This window comes from Stegostoma tigrinum, chromosome 11, assembly GCF_030684315.1.
Source record: "Stegostoma tigrinum isolate sSteTig4 chromosome 11, sSteTig4.hap1, whole genome shotgun sequence".
Classification (NCBI taxonomy): Eukaryota; Metazoa; Chordata; class Chondrichthyes; order Orectolobiformes; family Stegostomatidae; genus Stegostoma; species Stegostoma tigrinum.
This window is the reverse complement of record NC_081364.1, coordinates 30,108,620-30,121,868: the sequence shown is the minus strand read 5'-3', so window position 1 is coordinate 30,121,868 and position 13,249 is coordinate 30,108,620. Positions and strand designations below refer to the sequence as shown.

Below are 13,249 nucleotides of genomic sequence, written 5' to 3'. Positions count from 1 at the left end.
TGATTCTGCCATGATTTTCAAGTGTGCTTAAGCCTAATACCCTGTCACATTGGTAGCATATGGGAATATTAGCAAGGATTAATGAAATTTATATCACCAATGTGTGAATCATATATGTTGATACATGACAAACAAGTCATCAACAAATGAGGTAAGTAAGTGTAACAATTAGTTTACTATTAAGACTATAATTAAGTCAAGTAATTATTCCCTCCCTTAAGACAAAACCACAAATACACCGTTCTGAAGTAATGGTATCTAAAAAGAAGAAAGAACTGACACACTCCAGTAGACATCACAGCTTGTAGGTCCTGATTCTCTGTTGCTGTTATATCACTGATGTTTATTTGCCTAGAGGGCACTGAACACATCTGCTACTTCAACATACTTCCATTCGAATCTTCTAATTCAGTCAAAGAATCAAGATAGTATACTTCATTATTGATGCCTGCAGTTCATCCCAAATTTTTGCTTATTTTTAAATGGATAACTTCAACCTATAAACATAATATCTACTTTTCTTACTTTCGTTTTTAAGGAATAATTTTTCTGAGCAATTTGATGCTTTTCAAATGTCTTGGCTTCATCTTTTGTCCTTTTTTAGTTCAGTGCCCTTTATAATCTGTCTTTTTGAGTCATTAGATAACAAAGAAAAATGCTTGCTTGAGCAGTCAAGAAACTACCTTATTTATATTATAATGCCACCAGCGATTGTTGTATGGCTGCAATTCCATCTCAGTGTGCTTTGGTCTACTATGCAAAATTATTACAGAGAGGGAAACAATTATAGCCTATGAGCGAAAAAAATACTAGAAGGCTTAACTCCTATAAGTGCCTCACATTATTTTGAAACAATTAAACTTCCAAGATTGTATTTAGACACAACCATTAAAAATACCACATTAGCAAATTTTACATTTTTGTTAAATATGTACTTTTGACATTTACATTAGTAACAACAATTGATCCTGTGAGCTTACGTCTTTAACATTGGTTTGATTGGTAACATTCCTCCCATTAAAAAGAGGAAAAATGTAGCAAATGAACAGAAAATTAGATTCAACGGTAGGAATAATTGTATCCTTAATTAAGATGTATAATTTTGATATGCAGTTTTCAGAAATACCAGACATTCCATAAGACCATAAGATATAGGAGCAGAATTAGCCCATTTAGCCCATTGAGTCTGCTCTGCCATTTAATCATGGCTAATATTGGTCTCAAATCTATTCTCCTGCTTTCTTCCTGTAACCTTTGATCCCTGTAGCAATCAAGAAGCTATCTGTCTCTGTCCTAATGACAATCAATGATTTGGCCTCTACAACCCTCTACAGCAATGAGATCCACAGATTCACTACTCTCTGGCTGAAGAAATTCCTCCACACCTCGGTTCTAAAGGGTTGTCCCTTCACCCTGAGGCTGTGCCCTCGGGTTCTAGTCATTCCTACTATTGACAACAAGTTTTGAATGTCCGGTCCATCCAGGCTTCTCAATACTTTATACATTTCAGTGAGATTTCTCCTCATCCTTCTTCACACCATTGAGTACAAACCCAATATCTCCAACTGTGCCTTATACAACAAGCCCTTCATCCCTGGAATCATTCTTGTACACCTCCTCTGGACCCCCTCCAAGGCCATCACATCATTCCTTAGATTTGGGTCCTTACAGGGCCCAAAATTGCTTATAGCACTCCAAATGTAGTCGGACCAGAGCCTTACACAACATCCCTCACATCTTTGTGGTTACCTTTATTCAATTGTCATACTATTACGTCTGATTCCAGTGTTCCCACTCTTAAGAGGGAATTCTATGATATTCTGGTCTTATTATGGGTTCATTCACCTTATTCTTCACAATCAAGTCTGCCTCATTACATATCACTAAACCTAGAATTGCATGTTCACTCAAAAATCCATGAGACTCATTTTTGGCAATTCCCCTCTGATGCTGACCCCAAAGGGCAGACAAACACAAGACCATGAAACTATCTTGGAAGGATGAGGAGAAATCTCACTGAAATGTACAAAGTATTGAGAAGCCTGGATGGACCGGACATTCAAAACTTGTTGTCAATAGTAGGAAAGACTAGAACCCGAGGGCACAGCCTCAGGGTGAAGGGACAACCCTTTAGAACCGAGGTGTGGAGGAATTTCTTCAGCCAGAGAGTAGTGAATCTGTGGATCTCATTGCTGTAGAGGGTTGTAGAGGCCAAAACACATCCCATCACTGAAGCCTTCTCTGTGTGACACCGTTGACCATGGAGCTGTGCTTCTTTCTCCCCCATTGTGAAATGAAGGTCTGCTCCCTCAATCCAGTCCTATCCTTGAACATGGCAATATATCAAGTTGGGTTGCCACTTTGATTGGATGCGTTCCTGATTGTCATGTGATGTTCAGCTCACAGAGTAGCATTTCCATATTTAATCAATTGTGTTTCTGGTGATCATGGGAATTTCTGTTTGCAAACACTATGCTGCTGTCATTGGGTCACTCAAATCATGATCTGTCTTGCCCCAATATCGAGGAAAACAAACGGAACATTCCTTCCACCACCCTTAACAATTTGATAAGTTGTAGTTAAACAACAAATCTTTAAAACGTGTACAGAAAATGCCTGTTCTACACAGATATTCCCTCAATCGCAAATCCAGTCATTAATAAACAAGTTGATCTGGGAAATTTTCATTATCATAACTCTCCAGATTGTTAGTGGCAGCAAATGCTTTTCCTTTGGTATCAAATCAATGCAACTCAGTGCATGAATAGTATAGGTAACAGCATTAATGGTGTTGGTTATGGATTTTTATTTTATAAAGCCATACATGACTTTGCAAATCCCTAATTAAGTTGCTGAATAAAGATATTTGCACTTCATATTTCTCAAATTTGAGCACCAGGCAGACCTTAAGCCATTCCTAATTTTTATCGTTGCATTTTCATCTAACTAAGTTCATAAAATCCGTGGAGTATTAAATTCTACGTAAGCCAATGAATGTATAGTTATCTCATTAATTTGGATTGTTATACCTCCTTCTCAGTTTTAATACAGGAAGGTCTTACAGACTTCGAAAAAAGAAATCAAAAAACATTGCCCTCTAGTGGCATATAGTGGCATTTTTTCCCAATATAGAACATAGAACATTACAGTGCAGTACAGGCCCTTTGGCCCTCAATGTTGCGCCAACCTGTGAAACCAATCTGAATCCCATCTAACCTACACTATTCCATTGTTATCCACATGCTTATCCAATGACCATTTAAATGCCCTTAAAGTTGGCGAGTCTACTACTGTTGCAGGTAGGGCATTCCATGCCCTTACTACTCTCTGGGTAAAGAACCTACTTCTGACATCTGTCCTATATCTATCACCCTTCAATCCCACAAAACATATGAAAGTTCAACAAAAACAGAAATTGTTGGAAACACTCAGCAGGTCTGACGGCATCTATGGAGAGCAAACAGAATTGACATTTCAGGCTCAGCGACTCTTTCTCAGTACTGGACCCATCTGTCTTCTGAAATGTCATCAGACCTGTTGAGTTTCTCCAGCACTTTTCTGTTTTCTTTTCATTACAGATTTTCAGCATCTGTAGTATTTTGCTTGTATTTTACGAAAGGCATTTGGTTCAATTAATAAGAATACATTATACATTATCTTCATTTTAAGACTTCTCATGCATTTTAATAACATAAAGAGACCTTGGAATGCAGGTTCATAGGTCCTTGAAAGTGGAGTCGCAAGTGGATAGGATAGTGAAGAAGTCGTTTGGTATGCTTACCTTTATTGGCCAGTGCGTCGAGAAGTCATGTTGTAGCTATACAGGATATTGGCTCGGCCACTTTTAAAGTATTGTGTGCAATTCTGGTCTCCCTCCCATAGGAATGATGTTGTGAAACTGGAAAGGATTCAAAAAGATTTACAAGGATGTTGTCAGAGTTGGAGGGTTTGAGCTATAGGCCGAGGCTGAATAGGCTTGGGCTTTTTTTTTTACAGACCATCAAAGGCTGAGGGGTGAGCTTATGGAGGTTTATAAAATAATGAGCAGCATGGAAAGGATAAATAGGCAATGTCTTTTCCCCAGGGTGAGGGAGTTCAAAACTAGAGGGCATTGGTTTAAGGTGAGAGGGGAATGCCATTAAATGGACCTAAGGGGCAACCTTTTCACTCAGAGGGTGGTGCATGTATGGAATGAACTATCAGATGAAGTGGTGGAGGCTGGTACAAGTAGAACAATTAAAAGGCATCTGGAAGGGTATATGAATAGGATGGGGTTAGAGGGATGTGGGCCAGATGCTGGCAAATGGGACTAGATTTGTATAGGATATCTGGTCAGCATGGATGAGTTAGACCTAAGGATCTCTTTCCATGTTAAATATCTCTGACTCAAATATAGATGGAAAATAAATGTAAAGCTATGACAGCAGGGCCAGAAAAAGGTACTGTAATTCCTGAAGAAAAATTACAGTAAAAAGTTATACCTGTTAGCTTATAGATGTAGCATCCCATATTTATAAAGAAAAAGATGAGTCTGGTATTCACCTAGCTCTTATCTCTGGAAATTAAGTATGTCTGTATCACTTAGACGAATCGATTATGGTGAAAGTGTGGTTTTGTAAAGTTTAGAACCTGACATTCTCAGAAATGAAGCCACTCTTATTTTCAATTAGTGGTTTCAATCAAACTCCCAAATCCATATTTTCTGAAACTTTCAGTATTCAAATGTTAAGTAGATGCTCTAAATATATTTCCAATTAAATATGAAGTCAATTAAGAAAACAAGTTTGAACTTTCTATTACTTTCAATTTGTTTTAAATACCAGTGAGAAACATAAAAGCTGCTAGTTCTTTTCATTCTCTATCTAATTTTGATAACAGTAATTCCAGTAATTTGCACAAATGGAATGAAATTAACTATTGGAAGCCGTGTAATTACAGAGTAAACAACTTCTTTATAACTCATCACTGTATTTTAAATCTATTTATTGATATTTTCTCTCCGTAAGGTTTTCACTCTATGATATTTCTATTGAAGTGAAAAGCTCCATCTAAGTAAATTTCCAGAATATTTAGAAAATGTTAGGCCACAAGACTGGTTAATGTCTATTTTGGGACCAGTTGTCACAATGCTCGAATGACATTCTGGGGTAGAATTTTAAAGGGACTAATGGGAGCCCAGTGCTCCTTTAGCACCGTGCAAGCTGCATTCGCTGCAATCTGGAAAAGGGTTGGGACGAAGCCCAATATAATTATATGTAATAGAGTCATAGAGTGATATAACATGGAAACAGAGCCTTTGGTCCAGCATGTCTGTGCTGACCATGTTTTCTCAGTGTTACTTATAACGATGGTGTCAACTGAATACAACGAAAACCTAACTAATTGATGTGGGTCTGGGATGGGAAGGTTTTGGGACTGCAGCAGGGAATCCATTTTTGATGCAATATGTTGTTCACTCAACCAGTGAGACATCTTCACCAAGCTGGTGCACATCATACAACCAGGGTCAAGATGAAGCAGACAATAGGGCTCCTAAAGATGTAATTCTGCTGCTTGGATTGATCTGGTATAGCCTTCTGGTATAGCATGGGCAAAGTGTGTTATGTCACCCTGACATGCTGTGGTCTGCACAATCATAGCAGGCACATGATGTGCTTGGTCCTAAGGGACTGTCAGAATTGGAGCGCTTTCAAAAAAGGTGAAAACAGTTAGATAGATGACAAAGCTTTTACTAGCTTCAACACAATTTTCTTCAATCCCAGAAAGATATCCTGCCTATCTCAGGTCTTTAAAATCTTTATTTAACTGACTTTCACCATTTCTTCTTTCTAAAATTGTAGAAATAATTTTACAATTCTTTTACAAATCTGCTGCCATGAACCTTTAACAATTCTGATGTCTGAAACTTTCTCAGTTCTAACAACTTGAAGATTTCTAACTATAGTCTGCTGGCATCCCACCATGTTTCATAAGGCTTCACTCCACCAACATATCACGTATTAATTCCAGCTTTCTAACTGAGCTACACAGACCCCACACCCCATGGACTAACATTAGATGGAATTCCATGGACACAGCTAACAGCAACGCTTTAGCAACATAGATTCACCCACTGTAACTCTTTTACTGACTCTTTGATATTTTAACTGCTTTGATACTTTAACTTGATACATCACTGGCCTTTTAACTGAACCAGGTGACTTATCAAAATACTTCAAGAAAATTCTGATCTTCAGGCAGAAATGAATATTTCAAACATTGGAGTAATTCGTACTTTAATTTTTTTTAGGTTTATGCATTTATGAGAAACAGTTGCACTAGACTGCAAAAGCCAACGTTAAAGTACTGGTCAACAATAGATACACCAATGATAATAAATATGATGTATCTTATACATAGTTGGTCAAAGTGAAAGTTAAAAATTTCAGCCATCAAACCGTGTGATTCAAAATAGTCAAGTGTGCAAGTTAAGTGACATCTATCATCCATTCTTGTTAGTAGAAAAGTTGTTCCTCTAGCATGTTTTCTAGTTTAACAGCATCAGCTGAAAGCTTGCAGATCTCATCAGACAATTTTTCCGCAGTCATCTGGTCTTCATCGTGAAACCAACAAAATATCTGTTAATTCATTTCAACTTTCTGTAGAACAAGTGCATAAGCTTTGTTAATGCTCAAGGCAGATGTTAGCTTATCACTGGCTTTGCTAAGACCTTCCAGCAGTTTTGGAGATATTATGAGAGACTCACAGCCGGTCAATGCCTTGATTTCACGGAAATTTTCCCCATAACAATAGTCTTGTGACCAAACTTCTTATAATGGTTGTAGATCTTTGCTACAGTCTGCACACCTGAGTCTGTTGATGGCTCAAAGATTTTCTTATCAGTATCTGCCACATGCCAGTGCAGAATGCAACTCACAAATGGAGAAATCAATGTTACCCCAACCTCAGCACAGGCAATCACCTGAGCAAATGAGAAAAGCAGCGTCATGTTGCAGTGAGTGTCACACTGTTCTTCAAGGAACTTTCCAGCCTGGATACATTCCCGTGTAGAAGTAAGTTTGATGAAAATATGATCCATGCCAATTCCTGCATCCTTATACATCTGAATTAAGCATGAGGCCTTTTGGACCATGGCAGCTTTGTCAAATGACAACCTTGCATCAACTTCAGGAGAAACTCTGCCAAGGATTTTCTTCAAAATTTCAAAGTAACAATCAGCTTGCCCAGGACATTGGACAGTTGTTCAGCCTTTGATCCATTACAACTCTTTGAGTAGTCAACAGTATCATTCAGTAGTTTTTCATAGGGTGGCATCTGAACAGCAGCAAGTATGATTGACGTGTTAGTTGTGTCATCCTGAGGTTCATAGAACATAGAACATAGAACGTTACAGCACAGTACAGGCTCTTCGGCCCTCAATGTTGTGCCGACCTGTCATACCGATCTCAAGCCCATCTAACCTACACTATTCCATGTACGTCCATATGCTCATCCAATGACGACTTAAATGTACCTAAAGTTGGCGAATCTACAACCATTGCAGGCAAAGCGTTCCATTCCCTTACTACTCTCTGAGTACAGAAACTACCTCTGACATCTGTCCTATATCTTTCACCCCTCAATTTAAAGCTATGTCCCCTCGTGCTCGCCGTCACCATCCTAGGAAAAAGGCTCTTCCTATCCACCCTATCTAACCCTCTGATTATTTTATATGTTTCAATTAAGTCACCTCTCAACCTTCTTCTCTCTAATGAAAACAGCCTCAAGTCCCTCAGTTGTATGCATCGATGGGCCTGAAATTCTCGGTGTCCATGACCAACACCGTGAACTCCTTCAGCTGTTTGAGCACAGACACCAGCCTGTAGTTTAAATGTTATACTAGCTTCCACAAAACATGAGGATATGGAAAATGAATGATGTTATCACACATCAAAAAGAAGTATAAGGGAGGACAATGCCAGGAGTGTAGTTCCAACATGTTATCAGGGATTAGAAAGAGGTTTAATGATTTCATAAGTGTCAAGATAAGTGAGTAAAATCTTCAAACGACACATCTTCCATAGTGGGTGAACCTTACCAATTGTTTAAATCACTAAACTTTTGTCTCTCAGAAAAATCTCTATCAGTATTCAAAACTTAAATTCATGTGCTTTAGCTCACACTCGTATGATTAGCACTGTCACAAGCTTCACACCCAAAATTCACAGCTCACACACATAGGCACCTATTCAAATGTGGCATCCACATCATCAAAACAGCCACATTACCCCAACACATTAAAAAAAAATTGCACCTCTCATTTTTAGGGAGGAGAAGGTCACGCAAGAAACAATGAGGAAATGCAGAACAAGTACGTTTTTATTTTAATTCCCATGAGGGAAGCAATACTAATTATCATGCAAAGGGGCTTCATCCGGTGTTCTCCTCTGTTTCACAAGCTGCAGATGGTAAACACGCACAGTTCTTACTTTCGCTTCTCTTCTCTGCACAAACTGTGCCTGTGAGATCATCAACTCGATGAAAGGTTCTCTTTGGTCTGCCTGAAATCTATTGGTCTTGCAGTACAAGGAGTTGACCTTGACCAAGTGTTGCAGACTGGCACATTCCAAAGTCCAGGGCTATGTGCTGAGGGAAGCACTAAAGCTGGCAGCAACTGCCGCCAACGTACAGAGGGGAAAGACCACTGTCTAAGGTCCTCCTGCTGAACTGAATTCAGTTATCGGACCCCTCTAGTTCCTCAATGTATGTAAATGTTGTCTTGTATATGCAAGAGATGCCTTTGGTTTGTTGAGATAGAGTCAAACTCAATTGTTTGCTGGTTTTCTTGATATGCTGATGTACAGAATCAAACACTGCATTCGTAACAATGTACACCAGCAAAGAGACAGTAGGAACTGCTGATACTGAAGTCTGACCTAACAAGGTGTAGAGCTGGATGAACACAACAGGCCAAGCAGCATTAGAGAAGCAGGAAAGCTGACGTTTCAGGTCTGGACCTGAATTTACTGAAGAAAGGTCCAGGCCCGAAATGTCAACTTTCTCACTCCTCTGATGCTGTCTGACCTGCTGTGTTCATTCAGCTCTTCACCTTGTTATCTGTATATGCAAAGAGATTTTTTATGAATAAAGTGTATTTCTGAAATTAAAAAAAAGTCAGCCATTTGGATAACCAAGAACTGGAAACTTCAGTTAGATGGGAAAAAGAAAGAAGGTAGTGAAAATGAAGTGTCACTTATTCTGTTTTACACTCACAGTCATCAGCTCAAGGATTACAATGCATGTGTTATAGACAATAGGAGCGAAGGGAGTTCTATGATGAGACAAGTTTGCATGAGTCAAGACAGGAGGGAAGCGCAGCTCAAGTGCCAGCTTGCCAGAGTGTGAGATTACACATTAGTTCTGCTACAGAGAAATCATATGAGGATTTCAATGGATCAGATCCAAGCTGGTGGGTGTATACAAAACCAAATGCGTGGTGCACTAAAAAGCCTGCCAGAAATCTATGTTCAATATCAAGGAGCATGGCGGATCAAGTACAGGTGTAATAGTAGACTGCCACAGAATGAAAGAATCATGACAGATGCCAGGGAAACCACAGTCATTCATCTGCACGATGCATTGCCTGTGATCATACACATGCTACGCATCAAAGAAAAGTGAAATCCTTCTCAGCTTATACAAATGACCACAGTGAAATCTGTAATCCATATAAAACTTCATGCTTCCTCCATCTCCTTGTTTCTGGCATGAGGGAATGAAATGAAAGGATTTATCACTGTAAAGAGAGATAGTAGCCTCCTATGTACAGCAATGCAGTAAAAATCTGCAAAATGTGCCTTACATTGCCAATCGCTAATTGAAAGCAGCCAGATGCGTGAAAGTCAGGAGCCATGGTCACCCTGATACTATTATCACGTCATCATGCAACATTGTCTTTGCTCTGTGTTGAAGCCAATGTTGCAGGTCTCGGAGTTGGCAACTGTCAGTCACAAGGTTTTTTAACTGCATGCATTTGGGATAATAGAAATGCTTCCTGAAGATCCTATCCCATAATGGTCTCTTCTCCCTCTCTTTCTCATGCCTGTTTCAATAGTTTTGCTTGATCTGCATGGCCTCTCTCCATCCAGTCATGTTCTGGCACATGATGCCTTTCTAAACTAAAAATGTTTTGCCTCTACCTAGTAAGAATCCCTCTAAAGGGTGCAAAGGGTAGAGCCCTTGTCTCTGAGCAACGTTTGGTTCTTCCTAGTGGACTGAAGACCATGGGAAAAGCGAGGAGCAAATGGACCAGCATTATTACTGGACTTAATCCACGAACCCAGGTAATGTTCTGGGCACCCAGATTTGAATCCTACTCTGGCTGATGGTGGAATTTGAATTCAATAAAATTCCAGAATGAAGAGTCTAATGATGACTATGAAATCATTGTCGATTGTCAGGGAAAAAAAACCATCAGGTTTACTAATGTCCTTTAGGGAAGGAAACTGCCATCTTTACCTCGTCTGACCTAGATATGACTACAGACACACAGTAATGTGATTGAGTGATGCATGCTATAGACCATGGGATCATAAGATATTGGAGCTGTAGTCAACTCAGCCCATTGATTCTGCTGTCCCATTTGAACATAGCTGATAAGTTTCTTAAACTCATTCTCCTGCTTTCTTCACATAGCCCTTTATCCCATTGCCAATTAAGAATATATCTATCTCTGTCTTAAATATTAATATTAAATATTAATCTTAAATATTAACCCTCTGATTATTTTATATGTTTCAATTAAGTCACCTCTCAACCTTCTTCTCTCTGATGAAAAGAGCCTCAAGTCCCTCAGCCTTTCCTCGTAAGACCTTCCCTCCATACCAGGCAACATCCTAGTAAATCTCCTCTGCACGCTTTTCAAAGCTTCCACATCCTTCTTATAATGCGGTGACCAGAACTGTACACAATATTCCAAGTGCAGCCGCACCAGAGTTTTGTACAGCTTCACCATAACCTTTTGGCTCTGGAACTTGATCCCTCTATTAATAAAAGCTAAAACACTGTATGCCTTCTTAACAGCCCTCTCAACCTGAAACATATAAAATAATCAGAGGGTTAGATAGAGTGGATAGGTAGAGCCTTTTTCCTAGGATGGTGACGGCGAGCACGAGGGGGCATAGCTTTAAATTGAGGGGTGAAAGATATAGGACAGATGTCAGAGGTAGTTTCTTTACTCAGAGAGTAGTAAGGGAATGGAACGCTTTTCCTGCAACGGTAGTAGATTCGCCAACTTTAGGTACATTTAAGTCGTCATTGGATAAGCATATGGACGTACATGGAATAGTGTAGGTTAGATGGGCTTGAGATCGGTATGACAGGTCGGCACAACATCGAGGGCCGAAGGGCCTGTACTGTGCTGTAATGTTCTATGTTCTATGTTCTACATCCTTTTCATGTCTACTCTATCCAGGCCTCTCAATATTCAACATTTCTAAGTTTCAATCAGATCCCACTCATCTTTCTAAACTCTTGTCCATGTCCACTCTTATCTCTCTCTTATCTCTCTCTTCCCTTATAGAAATTTAAAAATATTCTTGCTATCTTCTTTTATGTTGCTAGCTAGCTTACTCACATATTTCAACTTCTTCCACCTTATCTCCACCTTATTTCAGCCATTACCACTTAGAATGATTCAGTCATGCAAAGGTTTAATGTGACTGTGAACTTCCTGGTCACTAGCAGCCATCTGTAGCCTATTGTGAAACCCCAAGTTCTCTTGAAGGAGATGGCACAGTTCTGTAACCTGCTCTTTGTTACATCTGAGGCACCTCAGACATGCTCCTGGATGAGAAAGCTTTAGGAAAAGTGTTCTCTGAAAACCTGCTTTGAATTGTCCCCTCAGTAGGAAGCCCTCCTCCTTCTCCTCCTTCTTCAGTGTTTTCCCTCTCTGCTGTCTCTAATTCATGTGCAGGTCATGCTATAGGTGCACTGCAACTCCAGTCCCTGTAATTCTTATAGTCTTGATATACACAAGTCACCAGATCATTAGTCCTTCCTGAATAAACGCATTTACTCACCAAAGGACTATCAAAAATAAAGGCCAAACTTTGCTGCAAAGTAATGACCTAAGTACTTCACTGCAGGGTGGAGGCTGGTCCTTTGAACAGAGTGATCAGGAGGTTTCTCATGCGGCTGGGAGTGATTAACACAGGCTTGTTAATAAACCTGTGCAGTTCTAGATTTTGGAAGTAAAGAGAAAAAGAATGGGGAACAGCTATTTGACAACATCACCTGACCACTCACACATTGGGCAAGCACCCTTACCTCCCAAGTCAACCGACTCCTCAGTACAAGGCATGTCTAGGCCACATGGAAAGTGACCAGAAATTCAACATGTGCCACTTTCAGGCTTCTATAGTGCCAGCATGAGTGGAGTTGTGGAGCTCAATTTTGCAGTCCTGAAATCACAGCAAATATTTTAGGAGTTTGAGCAACACAGGCTATTGTGAGACATGTGACAGAATTAGGCTACAAGCACACTGAGATCCATCTTGGCATCGAGATGATCTGATTCCATCTTTTCTGCTTTTCACAAGCAGCATGGTGAGATTCTCGCTAGGAAGTGACAAGATGCGAGTTGACGGGGGTTAACATATCGTAAATACCTTGTTAATGCCAGGACTCATCTCATTAGTATTCTGACTTCCATCTTACCAACCTTACACAAACAAGCAAAACATGAGGAAATCGCAAGAGCGAAACCAAACTATGTACCTGGCCGACTCAGCTTGCTATTTGCTTCAAACAACCTCCATGCTGGTGATGAGGAGATCAGTAGAGTACTTGTGGATTCAAAGGAAGGAGTTTAGAATTTGGTGTTTCTAAAATGTGAGGGGGAAAGCATTGTGTGGTCCTTTTAAAAGATCATGTGCTTTTTCTCTGCTTAGAGATTTAAAATAGATGTCTGCGAGCAGCAGCTTGTAAGTTTGCAAGTACATAGAAATCCCCCGGAATTGAAACGTTTGTATTGAAAGGCCATGCAGTTAGCAGGCCAAGCAACAGTTTTTACCAAGAGAACAGGTTTTTGAATTTTGCCAATCAATTTGAAACAGGTACTTAGATACCAAAAACCTATTAAATGTAAGTCTGATGGTTTTGATAACATTGGACCAATCAAATTGGAAGAAATATTGATATTTTATCAAGGGTATAAAAAGAAAGGGACAGTTGGAGAAAGACCCCAGAGCTAGTTGCCATCCACCAGAGC

General features: G+C 39.6%; 1 pseudogene; it reads right to left on the bottom strand.

The window, feature by feature from the left end:
* Positions 1 to 6,494: 6,494 nt before the first annotated feature.
* Positions 6,495 to 9,258, bottom strand: LOC125460498 (transaldolase-like; annotated as a pseudogene).
* Positions 9,259 to 13,249: the final 3,991 nt, after the last annotated feature.